The 13,278-nt window shown below is 45.1% G+C and overlaps 1 protein-coding gene across 1 annotated transcript in view; it reads right to left on the minus strand.

Moving 5' to 3' along the window:
• The window catches only part of LOC138284835 (pancreatic secretory granule membrane major glycoprotein GP2-like), a 198,540-nt gene extending 198,321 nt beyond the window's left edge, over positions 1-219 (minus strand). The window contains exon 1 of the mRNA XM_069224024.1: positions 164-219. The gene's annotated coding sequence lies outside the window, so the exon portion shown is untranslated. The remainder of the gene's footprint in view (positions 1-163) is intronic.
• Positions 220-13,278: the final 13,059 nt, after the last annotated feature.

The raw sequence follows: 13,278 nt of genomic DNA on the forward strand, positions 1-13,278 counted from the left end.
GACTTTGTTCGGAGAGCGCCCTGGCTAACACCCAGTTTGGCGCCCACTCCCAAGAAGAGACTGCAGGCAGGTCACTCACCCCTCTAAAGTATGCACCCTGTGAGTAGGTTCACATCGGGAAACCCTTAATACCTGGAGAGAATCAGTAGTATTTCAGGACTACCTCTGAATCGTCCAACAATGCTGGAGCGAAGTGGCTGCCAGGATCACATCTGAAAAGTTTTTGGAGCTGGGGTCAAGTCAGATACGCATATATAATGGGGGGGTGTCTGTTTGACACGACCCAGCCAAGCCCTAAAGGTATCATAGAGGCTTTATGAGACCTGTAAGGTTTGGTCAGAGCCGGGCCTGTGTCAGGCTTGTATAAGTAACCCTTTCAGTTCCATCGTGCTTTAGTCTCTTTCGTGCTGCGTATTTTAATAGTTCTGTGGGCGACGGTCTAATTTACGACAGAATCGGTTGGTTGGCGAGAGCACTTTAAACTCTGATAGGTCCACGGCAAGGAAGGTGGGTGGCCCGAGGCCTTCTGTGCCGCTCCTCTGTTATTCACGTTTCAAACATTGAGCCTCTTAGTCTACCCGTCAAACATTTTTTTTCCAGGGCCAGGCTTGCACTGCTCAGAGAATGGCTTTCCTGGGGGGCATTCCACACCAGCAGTGAGATGTGACGACGAAGCTGTCACCAGGGCCACATGAACCGGTTGGGAGAGCTATTCTTGACATCAAACGTCAGACAAGAGAACCTGTTGGAAGACATACTGCTAAAACAACGTTCAGACTGTTTCCTCGAGTCTCTTATGAGAAAAGCTTCCTTGACGTGTGTATTACTGGTTTATTTCCGTGAGTAGAATCGGAATGTCCTGTAGGGCATGAACACAAATACCACACCTCCACCACAGATTAATTATTATACTTATATGTAGGCAACGTAATTATACCACTCCTCTTACCAAGGACTAATCACAATGTCTTTTTGCGAAAACGATTACTTTATCATAGGTATCCTCCTGCTACTATGTTCCAAAAGGTCAAATGGGTATGTTTCACACCAACAAATGATTTACACTTTAAAGAATTTTTCGCTATGAACTTTATCCATCAGCAGTTTTTAAAAAAACAGTGCATATAAACAAAACTTTTGTACAAAGATTTTGATATACATGTAAGTGACCATGCATTTCAATACACATATCAACATGTAAACGTGTCCAACAAGTAAATAGATGCTTTAACCCCTTATTTGCTGAGCTTTACCCCCACCATTTCCCTTACCCCCTCCTCTCTTCCCCACCAGTGCTGAGCCCTTTGTTGGCTATTTGGGGTAGTTCACGCTTAGAGCTCCATAGCTTTTTTTCATTATAAAATATCCACGACAAATTTGCGTCCTTCTCGAGGATTGTAACAATACCCAGGTCAGTTGATTCCCTGGATGGGACTGAGAAAATAGGCATCATATAGCAAAACTTTGAGTTTTTTAAAGAATAATAGGCAAAAGTGCTCCAGATAAAAGTGTCTGTTTTTTCCCTAAAAATTGAATGCACAAACGGTTTGCTGTACTAAATTACAATCTGCCAGCTTTCAGGAACATGCAGAGCTGAATCCAAAAACCTAATTTTGTATCACAGTTTTGGCATTTTAATAAGAGGTAGCCTATTTTCCCTATTATTTGTGATCTTAACTTCTTTTCAGTTTGTGGTGGAAACCAGAGTAAAACCCATGGTAGAGCTAGAAAAGCTATATGTTTCTGAAACGTAGACAGAATCAATTCCAAATTCAGCAATCCCACAAGGTTTTGGCAAGGAAAAGAACTGTTGAAATAAAGAAATATTGAAAATGAGTAGGACAAAATGGGCATTTGTGACAACTTTTCATCTGTAACTCTTTGTCACAATGACAGATTGACAGAAGCAGTACACCATTATGTCCGCTAGACCCTTCTGGTTGTGGGGGTACATAGGGTTTGTAGGTTCTCCAACCAGACCAATTATTACAGAAAAATAGGAAGAGTGAAAAATGGGTGTCAAGGAAACGTACATGTTTCTGAAATGGGCACAGGATATATAGTTTGGGAGCAGTGGTTTTTTCTATACCTTTGGATTTGTGGGTACCCGTACCAGCATATGATGTGGAGGGTATTTTTCAAAATTTTATCTTTCTTATACACTTGCATACATTGGACAAGGCACAAATGCAGTGCAATCCAATAGATAATAACAAATGTTCTACTATTTTATGTTCACACAAATATCACAATAAAAATGGTACCTCACTTGTGTGGGTAGGCCTAGTATTCACTACAGGAAATGGCCCAAAAACAACATGGATGCAGCACATGTTTCTACCCAAAACTGCTCCTTTTCCAGTTTGCGTAGCTTGAGTGTGGACCCTAGCTCTGCCGGAGCCTAGGGAAACCTAGCCAACCTGTACATTTTTGAAAACTAAGTACTAAGGGGTATTCAAGGTGGGCTGACTTGCATGGGTCACACCAAGTTTTTCACCCAGAATCCCTTGCAAACTTCACATTTTCACTAAAAACACACTTTCCTCACATCTCTGTGATGGAAAGTTCTGGAACCTGCAGGAAGCCACAAACCTCCTTCCACCCAGCATTCCCCCAGGGTCTCCTGATAAAAATGGTACCTCACTTGTGTGGGTAGACCCAGTGCCCACAAAAGGAAAAAGACCCAAAACGCAACATCAACACAGTGCATTTTTCCAAGGAAAATTGAACCTTTTTTTTACCAAAGTGGGTAGCTCGAGGTTTTGGACCCTAGCTCTTTCGGCACCTAGGGAAACCTGGCCAACCTATACATTTTTCAAAACAAGACATCAGGGGGTATGCAGGGTTGGCTGATTTGTATTGCTTTTACCATGTGAGTTTTCCCAGAATCCCTTGCAAACTTCAAACTTTGACGAACAGAAAAAACACAGTTTCCTCATATTTCTGTAATGGAAAGTTCTGGAATCTGTAGGAAGCCACACACTTCCTTTCAAGTGGCATTCCCCCAGGTCTCTCAATAAAAATGATACCTCACTTTTGTGTGCAGACCTAGTGCCCACAACAGGAGATGGCCCAAAATGCAACATGAACGCAGTGCATTTTTCCACTAAAAACGGAATCTTTTTCCAAAGTGGGTAGTTCCAGATTTGGACCATACCTCAGCCGGCACCTGGTAAAATCTAGCCAACCTGTAACCTTTTTTAAACTAGATACCTAGTAGTATGCAGGGTGGGCTGACTTGCATGGCTTTCCCTATGGTTTTTAACTCAGATTTCCTTGCAAACCTCAAAATGTGATTAAAAAACACATTTTCCTCATATTTCTGTGCTGGAAAGTTGTGGAATCTGCAGGGAGGCACAAACTTCCTTCCACTCAGCATCCCCCCAGGTCTTCTGATAAAAATGGTACCTCACTTGTGTGGGTAGATCTAGTGCACACAACAAGAAAACTGCCCAAAATGCAACATGGACGCAGGGCATTTTTCAAAGGAAAACTGGACCATTTTTCCAAAGTGGGTAGCTCGAGATGTTTGACCCTAGCTCAGCCGGAACCTAAGGAAACCTAGCCATCCTATACAGTTTTAAAAACTAGACATCCAGGGGTATGCACAGTTGGCTGATTTGCATGGCTTTCATCACGTTTGTGTACCCAGAATCCCTTGCAAACCTCAAACTTTGACTAAAAACACACAGTTTCCTCACATTTCTGTGATGGACAGTTCTGGAATCTGCAGGGCGCCACAAACTTCCTTCCAGCTGGCTTTCTTCCAGGTCTCCCAATGAAAATGGTACCTCACTTATGTGTGTAGAACCAGTGTCCACACTAGGAAATAGCCCGAGTGCATTTTTCCACTGAAAACTGACTTCTTTTTCCTAAAGTGGGTAGCTCGAGATTTGGGCCCGAGCTCAGCCGGCACCTAGGGAAACCTAGCCAACCTGTACATTTTTTCAAACTTGATACCTAGGGGGAAACCAGGGGGGGGGGGCTGACTTGCATGGCTTTCACCATGTTTGTTTACCGAGAATACCTTGCAAACCTCAAACTTTGACTTAAAAAAACACATTTTCCTCATATTTCTGTGCCGGAAAGTCATGGAATCTGTGGGGAGCCACATACTTCCTTCCACTTAACATTCCCCCAGGTCTCCAAATAATAATAGTACCTCACTTGTGTGGGTAGACCTAGTGCCTGCAACAGGAAATGGTTCATAATGCAACATGGATTCAGTGCATTTTTACACTGAAAACTGAACCTTTTTTCCAAAGTGGGTAGCTCAAGAATTCAAATCTTATCTCAGCCGGCACCTAGGGAAACCTAGCCTACTTGTACATTTTTGAAAACTAGAGTCTAAGGGGTATCCAAGGTGGGCTGATTAGTTTGGCTCACACCACATGCATTTACCCAGAAACCCTTGCGAACCTCAAACTTTCACTAATAAAACATTTTCGTCACATTTCTGTGATGGAAAGTTTTGGAATCTGTGGGGAGAGACAAACTTCCTTCCACCAAGCATTCCTCTAGGTCTCCTGCTAAAAATTGAATCTCATTCGTGTGGGTAGACCTCATGCCACAACAGGAAACAGTCCAAAACGCAACATGAACGCAGTGCATTTTTCCACCGAAAACGTAACTTTTTTTCCAAAGAGGGTAGCTCAAGATTTTGGACCATAGCTCAGCCAGCACCTAGGGAAATCTAGCAAACCTGTACATTTTTAAAAACTAGATACTTAGGGGAATGCAGGGTGGGCTGACTTTCATGGCTTTCACATCATTTTTTTTACCCAGAATCCCTTTCAAACCTCAAACTTTGACTAAAAGCATATTTTCTTCATATTTCTGTGATGGAAAGTTCTGGACTCTGCAGGGACCTCCGAACTTCCTTCCACCCGGCATTCCCCAAGGTTTCCTAATTAAATTGGTACCTCACTTGTATGGGCAGACCTAGTGCCCACAACAGGAAACATCCCAAAATGCAAAATGGACGCAGTGCATTTTTCCACTGAAAACGGAACCTTTTTTACAAAGTGGGTAGCTCAAGATTTTGGACTCTAGCTCAGCCAGCACCTATGGAAACCTAGCCAACCTGTACATTTATGAAAACTAGACACTTATGGGTATGCAGGGTACACTGACTTGTCTGGCTTTCACCATGTTTTTTTCCCAAAACACCTTGCAAACCTCAAACTTTGCCTACAAAAATAAAATTTTCCTCAAATTTCTGTGATGGAAAGTTCTGGAATCTGCAGGGAGCCACACACTTCCTTTCACCTTGCATTTCCCCAGGTCTATGGAGAAAAATGGTACCTCACTTGTGTGGGTAGGCCAAGTGCCCGCAACAGGGAAGGACCCAAAGCATATTGTAACGATAATGATAACGAAGGTGCGTGTACTAATTAGTTCTGGGATTGGGAACATTGTAAAGAAACCAATCAAACCCAGACATTTCTAAAAAGTAGACAACAAGGGGAGCCCAAGGAGGTATTGCTTGTGTGAATTCCCCAAACTGTTGTTACCCAATATACCCTACAAATGTGAAACATTGAATAAAAACACTTACTATTTTATCTTGCATTTCTGTGACATCAGTTACAGGAAAATGCAGGGATCCACAATATGTCTTACCATCTAGCGTTTGCCAATTTCTCCCAATAAAAATGCCAACCCACTGGTGTGCCTGGGCCTAGTGCCCATGACTGGAATGGATCACACAAGGGTCAATGGTAGTCCTTGCATGAGTGCTCCTGTTGACCCTGTGCTAAATCCAGCTCCTTCCAGTTTTTGGATGAAAGCTGGAGGTGTCTGAGGATGCCCTGCGATGCCTATTCCTAGAAATGAGTGAGCATATCTATCATTGAAACTAAGGCAGACATGCTGGGGAATTTTCTTGAAGTTCCCTAAAGAGAATGTCATAAACTATGAAGAATGGTATTTTTTGACACACAGGGGAGTCCGTGAGAATGTAGCATATGTTCCATCCAACGTTATGTGCACTGCTATGACTGTAATGCACTCATCATACAGGAAACTGAACAGGTACTAAGTTCTGAAGTAGGATTAACTTGGCAAGCAAGTCAAAGATTGACCCATATGTGTTATAGTAATTCAGTGTAAGCGAAGCACCAATGGGTTAGAATCCATAGGTGAAGATTAAATCATTGAATGGGTATCTGTACTACCTTTAATATCTGCCTTCTATCTTTGCAATATCCCTGGGAGAACACACCTACAGTAAGCTTTTCTTACCGTTTCATATCTCTGTCCTCATCAGAGTCCTGACTAATCCTATATTTTTGCCAAAGGAGCCTATGCTAATGCCTCCAGCCCCTAGCTACTTGAAGGTCACGAAAACATGTCTTTCATGCGCCATCAGCCCGCTTACTGTGTTAAAAACAACTCCTTCCAGTTTGTGGATGCAAGTTGGGGTGTCCGAGTATGCTTTGCAAGGCCTATTCCTTGAACTGAGTGAGCATATTTACAGTTGAAACTAATGCAGACATGTTGGTGAATACTGCCTAAGGTCTCCAAAGTAAAAAGCCAAACAAATATCCTGTGGGACTCATTCACCGACACTTCTACTTTTGCTTTGAAAGTGTGAAAATTCAATCACTAACTTGTATCATACCCAATGTTATTGACAAATGGTACAGGACATAATACCTTGTATGATGATTGTCATCTCATCTTATACTAAAGGTGTGAAAACAATCATCATACAAGATATTGCGTCCTGTACCCCTTTTCAATAACTTTGTGTAAGGAAATGCCTCCTTGGCATGGTTACGCCCTAACGTTTTGCCTTTGCTGATGCTAAGTTATGATTGAAAGTGTGCTGGGACCCTGCTAACCAGGCCCCAGCACCAGTGTTCTTTCCCTAAACTGTACGTTTGTCTCCACAATTGGCACAACCCTGGCACTCAGGTAAGTCCCTTGTAACTGTTACCCCTGGTACCAAGGGCCCTGATGCCAGGGAATGTCTCTAAGGGTTGCAGCATGTCTTATGCTACCCTAGGGACCCCTTACTCAGCACATGCACACTGCTTCACAGCTTGTGTGTGCTGGTGGGGAGAAAATGACTAAGTCGACATGGCACTCCCCTCAGAGTGCCATGCCAACCTCACACTGCCTGTGGCATAGGTAAGTCACCCCTCTAGCAGGCCTTATAGCCCTAAGGCAGGGTGCACTATACCACAGGTGAGGGCATATGTGCATGAGCACTATGCCCCTACAGTGTCTAAGCAAAACTTTAGAGATTGTAAGTGCAGGGTAGCCGTAAGAGTATATGGTCTGGGAGTTTGTCAAACACGAACTCCACAGTTCCATAATGGCTACACTGAAAACTGAAAAGTTTGGTATCAAACTTCTCAGCACAATAAATGCACACTGATGCCAGTGTGCAATTTATTGTAACATGCACCCAGAAGGCATCTTAGAGATGCTCCCTGAATACCTACCCAACTTATAGTGTAGGCTGACCAGTTTCTGCCAGCCTGCCACACACCAGACATGTTGCTGGCCACATGGGGAGAGTGCCTTTGTCACTCTGTGGCCAGGAACAAAGCCTGTACTGGGTGGAGATGCTTCTCATCTCCCCCTGCAGGAACTGTAACACCTGGCGGTGAGCCTCAAAGGCTCACCCCTTTTGTTACAGCGCCCCACGGCATCCCAGCTAGTGGAGATGCCCACCCCTCCGGCCACTACCCCGACTTTTGGCAGCAAGGCTGGGGGAGATAATGAGAAAAACAAGGAGGAGTCACCCACCAGTCAGGGTAGCCCCTAAGGTGCCCTGAGCTGAGGTGACCCCTGCCTTGAGAAATCCTCCATCTTGAGTTTGAAGGATTCCCCCAATAGGATTAGGGATGTACCCCCCTCCCCACAGGGAGGAGGCACAAAGAGGGTGTAGCAACCCTCAAGGACAGTAGCCATTGGCTACTGCCCTCCCAGACCTAAACACACCCCTAAATTCAGTATTTAGGGGCTCCCCAGATCCCAGGAAATCAGATTCCTGCAACCTGAAGAAAGAAGAAGGACTGCTGACCTACAAGCCTGCAGAGAAGGAGGAAGACGACAACTGCTTTGGCCCCAGCCCTACCGGCCTGTCTCCAACTTCGAAAACCTGCTACAGCAACGCATCCGACAGGGACCAGCGACCTCTGAAGCCTCAGAGGACTGCCCTGGACTACAGGACCAAGAAACTCCAGTGAACAGCGGCCCTGTTCAAAACCAGCTACTTCTTTGCAACTAAGAAGCAACTTCCAAAGACTTCACATGTCCCGCCAGAAGCATGAGACTCTACACTCTGCCTCCGACGCCCCCGGCTCGACCTGCAGAAAACCAACACCTCAGGGAGGATTCTCTGACGACTGCGAGCCCGTGAGTAACCAGAGATGACCCCCCTGACCCTCCACAGCGACGCCTGCAGAGAGAATCCAGAGGCTCCCCCTGACCGAGACTGTCTGTAACAAGGGACCCGACACCTGGAACCAACACTGCACCCGCAGCCCCCAGGACCTGAAGGAACCAAACCTCAATGCAGGAGTGACCCCCAGGTGACCCTCTGTCTTGCCCAGGTGGTGGCTGTCCCGAGAAGCCCCCCCTGTGCATGCCTGCACCGCTAGAGTGACCCCCGGATCCCTCCGTTGTTTCCTACCAGAAACCCGACGCCTGCTTTGCACACTGCACCCGGCCGCCCCGGTGCCGCTGAGGGTGTGTTTTGTGTGCCTACTTGTGTCCCCCCAGTGCTCTACAAAACCCCCCTGGCCTGTCCCCCAAGGACGCAGGTACTTACCTGCCGGCAGACTGGAACCGGAGCACAACTGTTCTCCATAGGTGCCTATGTGTTTTGGGCACCTGTTTGACCTCTGCACCTGACCGGCCCTGAGCTGCTGGTGTGGTTACTTTGGGGCTGCCTTGAACCCCCAACGGTGGGCTGCCTATGCCCCAGGACTGAGACTTGTAAGTGTTTTACTTACCTCCTAATCCAGCCTTTACTTACTTCCACCAGGAACTGTTGATTTTTACACTGTGTCCACTTTGAAAATAGCTTATTGCCATTTTTACAAAGACTGTACATGATATTGTTTTCATTCAAAGTTCCTAAAGTATCTAAGTGAAGTACCTTACATTCAAAGTGTTTAATGTAAATCTTGAACCTGTGGTTCTTAAAATAAACTAAGAAAATATATTTTTCAATATAAAAACCTATTGACCTGGAGTAAGTCTTTGAGTGTGTGTTCCTCATTTATTGCCTGTGTGTGTACAACAAATGCTTAACACTACCCTCGGATAAGCCTACTGCTTGACCACACTACCACAAAATAGAGCATTAGAATTATCAACTTTTGCCACTATCTTACCTCTAAGGGGATCCCTTGGACTCTGTGCACACCATTTCTTACTTTGAAATAGTATGTACAGAACCAACTTCCTACACTTTGGTTATGATACACGTTTCAAATTGAGTTTGCACACTTTCAAAGCAAGTAGAAATGTTGGTGAATATGTCCCACAGGACATTTGTTTGACTTATTACAGATTCTCTTGTTCTAGTTGGCAATTAGGATGGTCCTTGTGTAGCATACATAAGTTCCATAACAAGCACTTTAAAATTCAGTCACACCTTTAACATTTTTCCACACAGGGTACTCCATGACAACGTGGCATATGTTCTGTTCACCAGTAGGTGCATTGTGGGGACTATAATGCACATTAATCGTCAAACAGAATGCTAACATGTTCTGATAGCAGATAAAGGTGTCAAGAAGGCCATAAGGAAATCCATGATTTCCTGAAGTACAGGAACTAAAATTCTGTGGCTGCTTGCCTAACGAAGTAGTGGCCCATAGACATTATCCATGCACAGCCATTGAAGGGTTTACCCAACAGTAGCTCCACCTCAGTCAATTTACCAGAAGTTTGCTTTAGTATGATACAAAATAAAGCAAGTAGGAAAACACAGGCCAGGCTGAGATGGGCACGGGGGACAGTAATAACAACTCTCCTGCCACTTTCCATGCTTCAAGCACACTTTACAATATAGATGATCCTTTTTTGATGTTTAAGGAATGCAATCAGAAAGTGTTGATCCTGCAGCCTTGCCGCACCCTCCAAAACATCTGAAGTGGAGGCTGCTGCTTCTGTAGCAGCAGTGATACTTTCAATCACAGACAACTGAAAGTCAGGGAAAGACATGAGTCTTCCTGTAGTTGTCTGATGACAAACAACATACGCATTGTATGTTGCCATCTGGGTCAGGTGGGTAAAGATTTTCTTGTACCAAGTGTGAGTTTTACGACTTGCATTGTATGGTTCAAGAACATGGTCGCTCTTGTCCACTCCACTCAGCTACCTATTGTAGTCAAGTATACAGTAGGGCTTGTGGACTTCAGCCATCTGTCCTCAAACCGTGATGGGGGAAGTGCTCTCATCATGAGTTGTAGTGAACACGTTCACATCAAACCTATCCGAGAACTTGACTGTGAGAAGTTGTTTAGGACGCAACACAGTACTCTGGGATACCTGGAGCTTCTCACAAACAAGCTCCTGTGGGAATCCTTTGTGGTGTCACAGTGCCAGTTTTGTAGCGCTCACTGAACAGCCTCTACTCTTGTATAGAAATTGTCCACATAAAGGTTATATATAACCTTTGTGAAGGAGTGACTTGACCAGCAGAAGCTCCTCCGCCATGGCAGAGGAGCGTTGCCCTCGCGAGCAGCAGCAGATACAAATCTTTAACAACAAAAGGATAATAAACTGTTTATTATCCTTTTGTTGTTAAAGAGGCTGGGCCAACAACCTTTCATGGTCTGGATGGTCCTGGGGCAATACAGCAGAATTGTCACAGTGCAAAGATGGAGGTTACCCAAACCGTGCGACTTGGCCATTAGAACTGCAAGGTTGTTTTTTGCACTAACTCCATTTTGAGTGCAAGCCCCAAAAATATCTTCCACTCCTGCAGTGAAGTGGGAGTCCACTGGTGTGCCCTAGAACAGGGGCCTAGAGTGCCTCCATGCTCCCTCAGAAATTGTTTGACACATACATTTGTTTGCTGCACAATTTGCTGAAGGAAGTCAACATCCAAAAAGAGATGGACATAGTCAATCGGCAAAATTTTGGCCGTATCGACTTTACATCCAGTGTCGCCAGGTGGAATTTGGGGCTGAACTAAATTGGGGTCTGCCAGGAGAGCAGCTGTCTCTGCTTGCTGCAGTACACACCTTCCTCTCTGAGTCGGGCTAACCTACTAATGTTGTCCAGCTGCAAAGGCTGTGTGAAGGGACAGCACAAATGTCCTCATCATCTACATCAGAATCACTGGAAGAGGAGTTGCTTGATGATACTCCGCCAACTGAAAAATCACTCCCAGATTCTGCTCCATTGTCCTCTCCCTCCGATGGTGTCTCAGTATCTGCTGTCTCAGTCTCTGATCCTACCTAAGAGATGTCCTCCATAACCCAAGAGCTATGTTTTTCTCATTCTCTCTCTATAGATATATCTATATATGTGTGTGTGAATATATATATATATATATATATATATATATATATAGAGAGAGAGAGAGAGAGAGTCTCTCTCTCTCTATAGATATATCTATATATGTGTGTGTGTGAATATATATAGATATATATATATATATATATATATATATATATATATATATATATATACAGAGAGAGAGAGAGAAAGGGAGAGCTGGTCTCTCTTTTCATGTATGTATGTATATATATATATATAATATTTATCAGGATAATTGTAGGTCAAAAAGAATAAAGTTGCAATGGGAAATTGTAGAGATATCACAGAAAAGTGATATAAAGTGTCTTAAGTCTTTAGAATATAAACAAAGTCTCTTTCAAGCACAAGTACCTGGTTTAGAGTGGAAAAATCTCCTCAGAGGGCCACAAAAGAAGAGGTGCGTGGAAAAAGGGTGTGTGCGTCGATTTCTCCTCAGCACACACGGACTTGCGTCGTTATTTTCCACGCGGGGAAGTCGTGCGTCGTTTTCCGGCGCGCGGACAGTCTCTTTTCGTGGATCACGGGGATTACCAGATGTCCCGGGTCTGTGCGTGGATTTTCCTGCTTGTTTTCCGGCAGCGCGTCGTTCTGCGGGGCTGCGCGTCGAAATTACGATCTCACAGCAGGCGTCGCGTTGATTTCTCCCCTAGAGGTCGGGCGGCGTTGTCCTTGCGAAGCCGTGCGTCGGATTTTCGGTCGTCCCAAGAGCGTCGCGTCGCTCAGCGTCGGTGTACGGCGTTTTTCTCACCGCGGAACAAGCTGTGCGTCGAAATTTTCGGCGCACGGAGCGTCCAAGCGAAAGAGGGAAGTCTTTTTGGTCCTGAGACTTCTGGGAACAGGAGGCAAGCTCTATCCAAGCCCTTGGAGAGCACTTTCACAGCCAGACAAGAGTTCAGCAAGGCAGCAGGCCAACAGCAAGGCAGCAGTCCTTTGTAGAAAGCAGACAGGTGAGTCCTTTGAGCAGCCAGGCAGTTCTTCTTGGCAGGATGTAGTTTCTGGTTCAGGTTTCTTCTCCAGCAAGTGTCTGATGAGGTAGGGCAGAGGCCCTGTTTTATACCCAAATGTGCCTTTGAAGTGGGGGAGACTTCAAAGAGTGGCTAAGAAGTGCACCAGGTCCCCTTTCAGTTCAATCCTGTCTGCCAGGGTCCCAGTAGGGGGTGTGGCAGTCCTTTGTGTGAGAGCAGGCCCTCCACCCTCCCAGCCCAGGAAGACCCATTCAAAATGCAGATGTATGCAAGTGAGGCTGAGTACCCTGTGTTTGGGGTGTGTCTGAGTGAATGCACAAGGAGCTGTCAACCAAGCCCAGCCAGACGTGGATTGTAAGGCACAGAAGGATTTAAGTGCAAAGAAATGCTCACTTTCTAAAAGTGGCATTTCTAGAATAGTAATATTAAATCCGACTTCACCAGTCAGCAGGATTTTGTATTACCATTCTGGCCATACTAAATAAGACCTTCCTGCTCCTTTCAGATCAGCAGCTGCCACTTCAATAGTGTATGAGGGCAGCCCCAATGTTAGCCTATGAAGGGAGCAGGCCTCACAGTAGTGTAAAAACGAATTTAGGAGTTTTACACTACCAGGACATATAACTACACAGGTACATGTCCTGCCTTTTACCCACACAGCACCCTGCTCTAGGGGTTACCTAGGGCACACATTAAGGGTGACTTATATGTAGAAAAAGGGGAGTTCTAGGCTTGGCAAGTACTTTTAAATGCCAAGTCGAGGTGGCAGTGAAACTGCACACACAGGCCTTGCAATGGCAGG

Source organism: Pleurodeles waltl, chromosome 3_1 (assembly GCF_031143425.1).
Source record: "Pleurodeles waltl isolate 20211129_DDA chromosome 3_1, aPleWal1.hap1.20221129, whole genome shotgun sequence".
NCBI lineage: Eukaryota > Metazoa > Chordata > Amphibia > Caudata > Salamandridae > Pleurodeles > Pleurodeles waltl.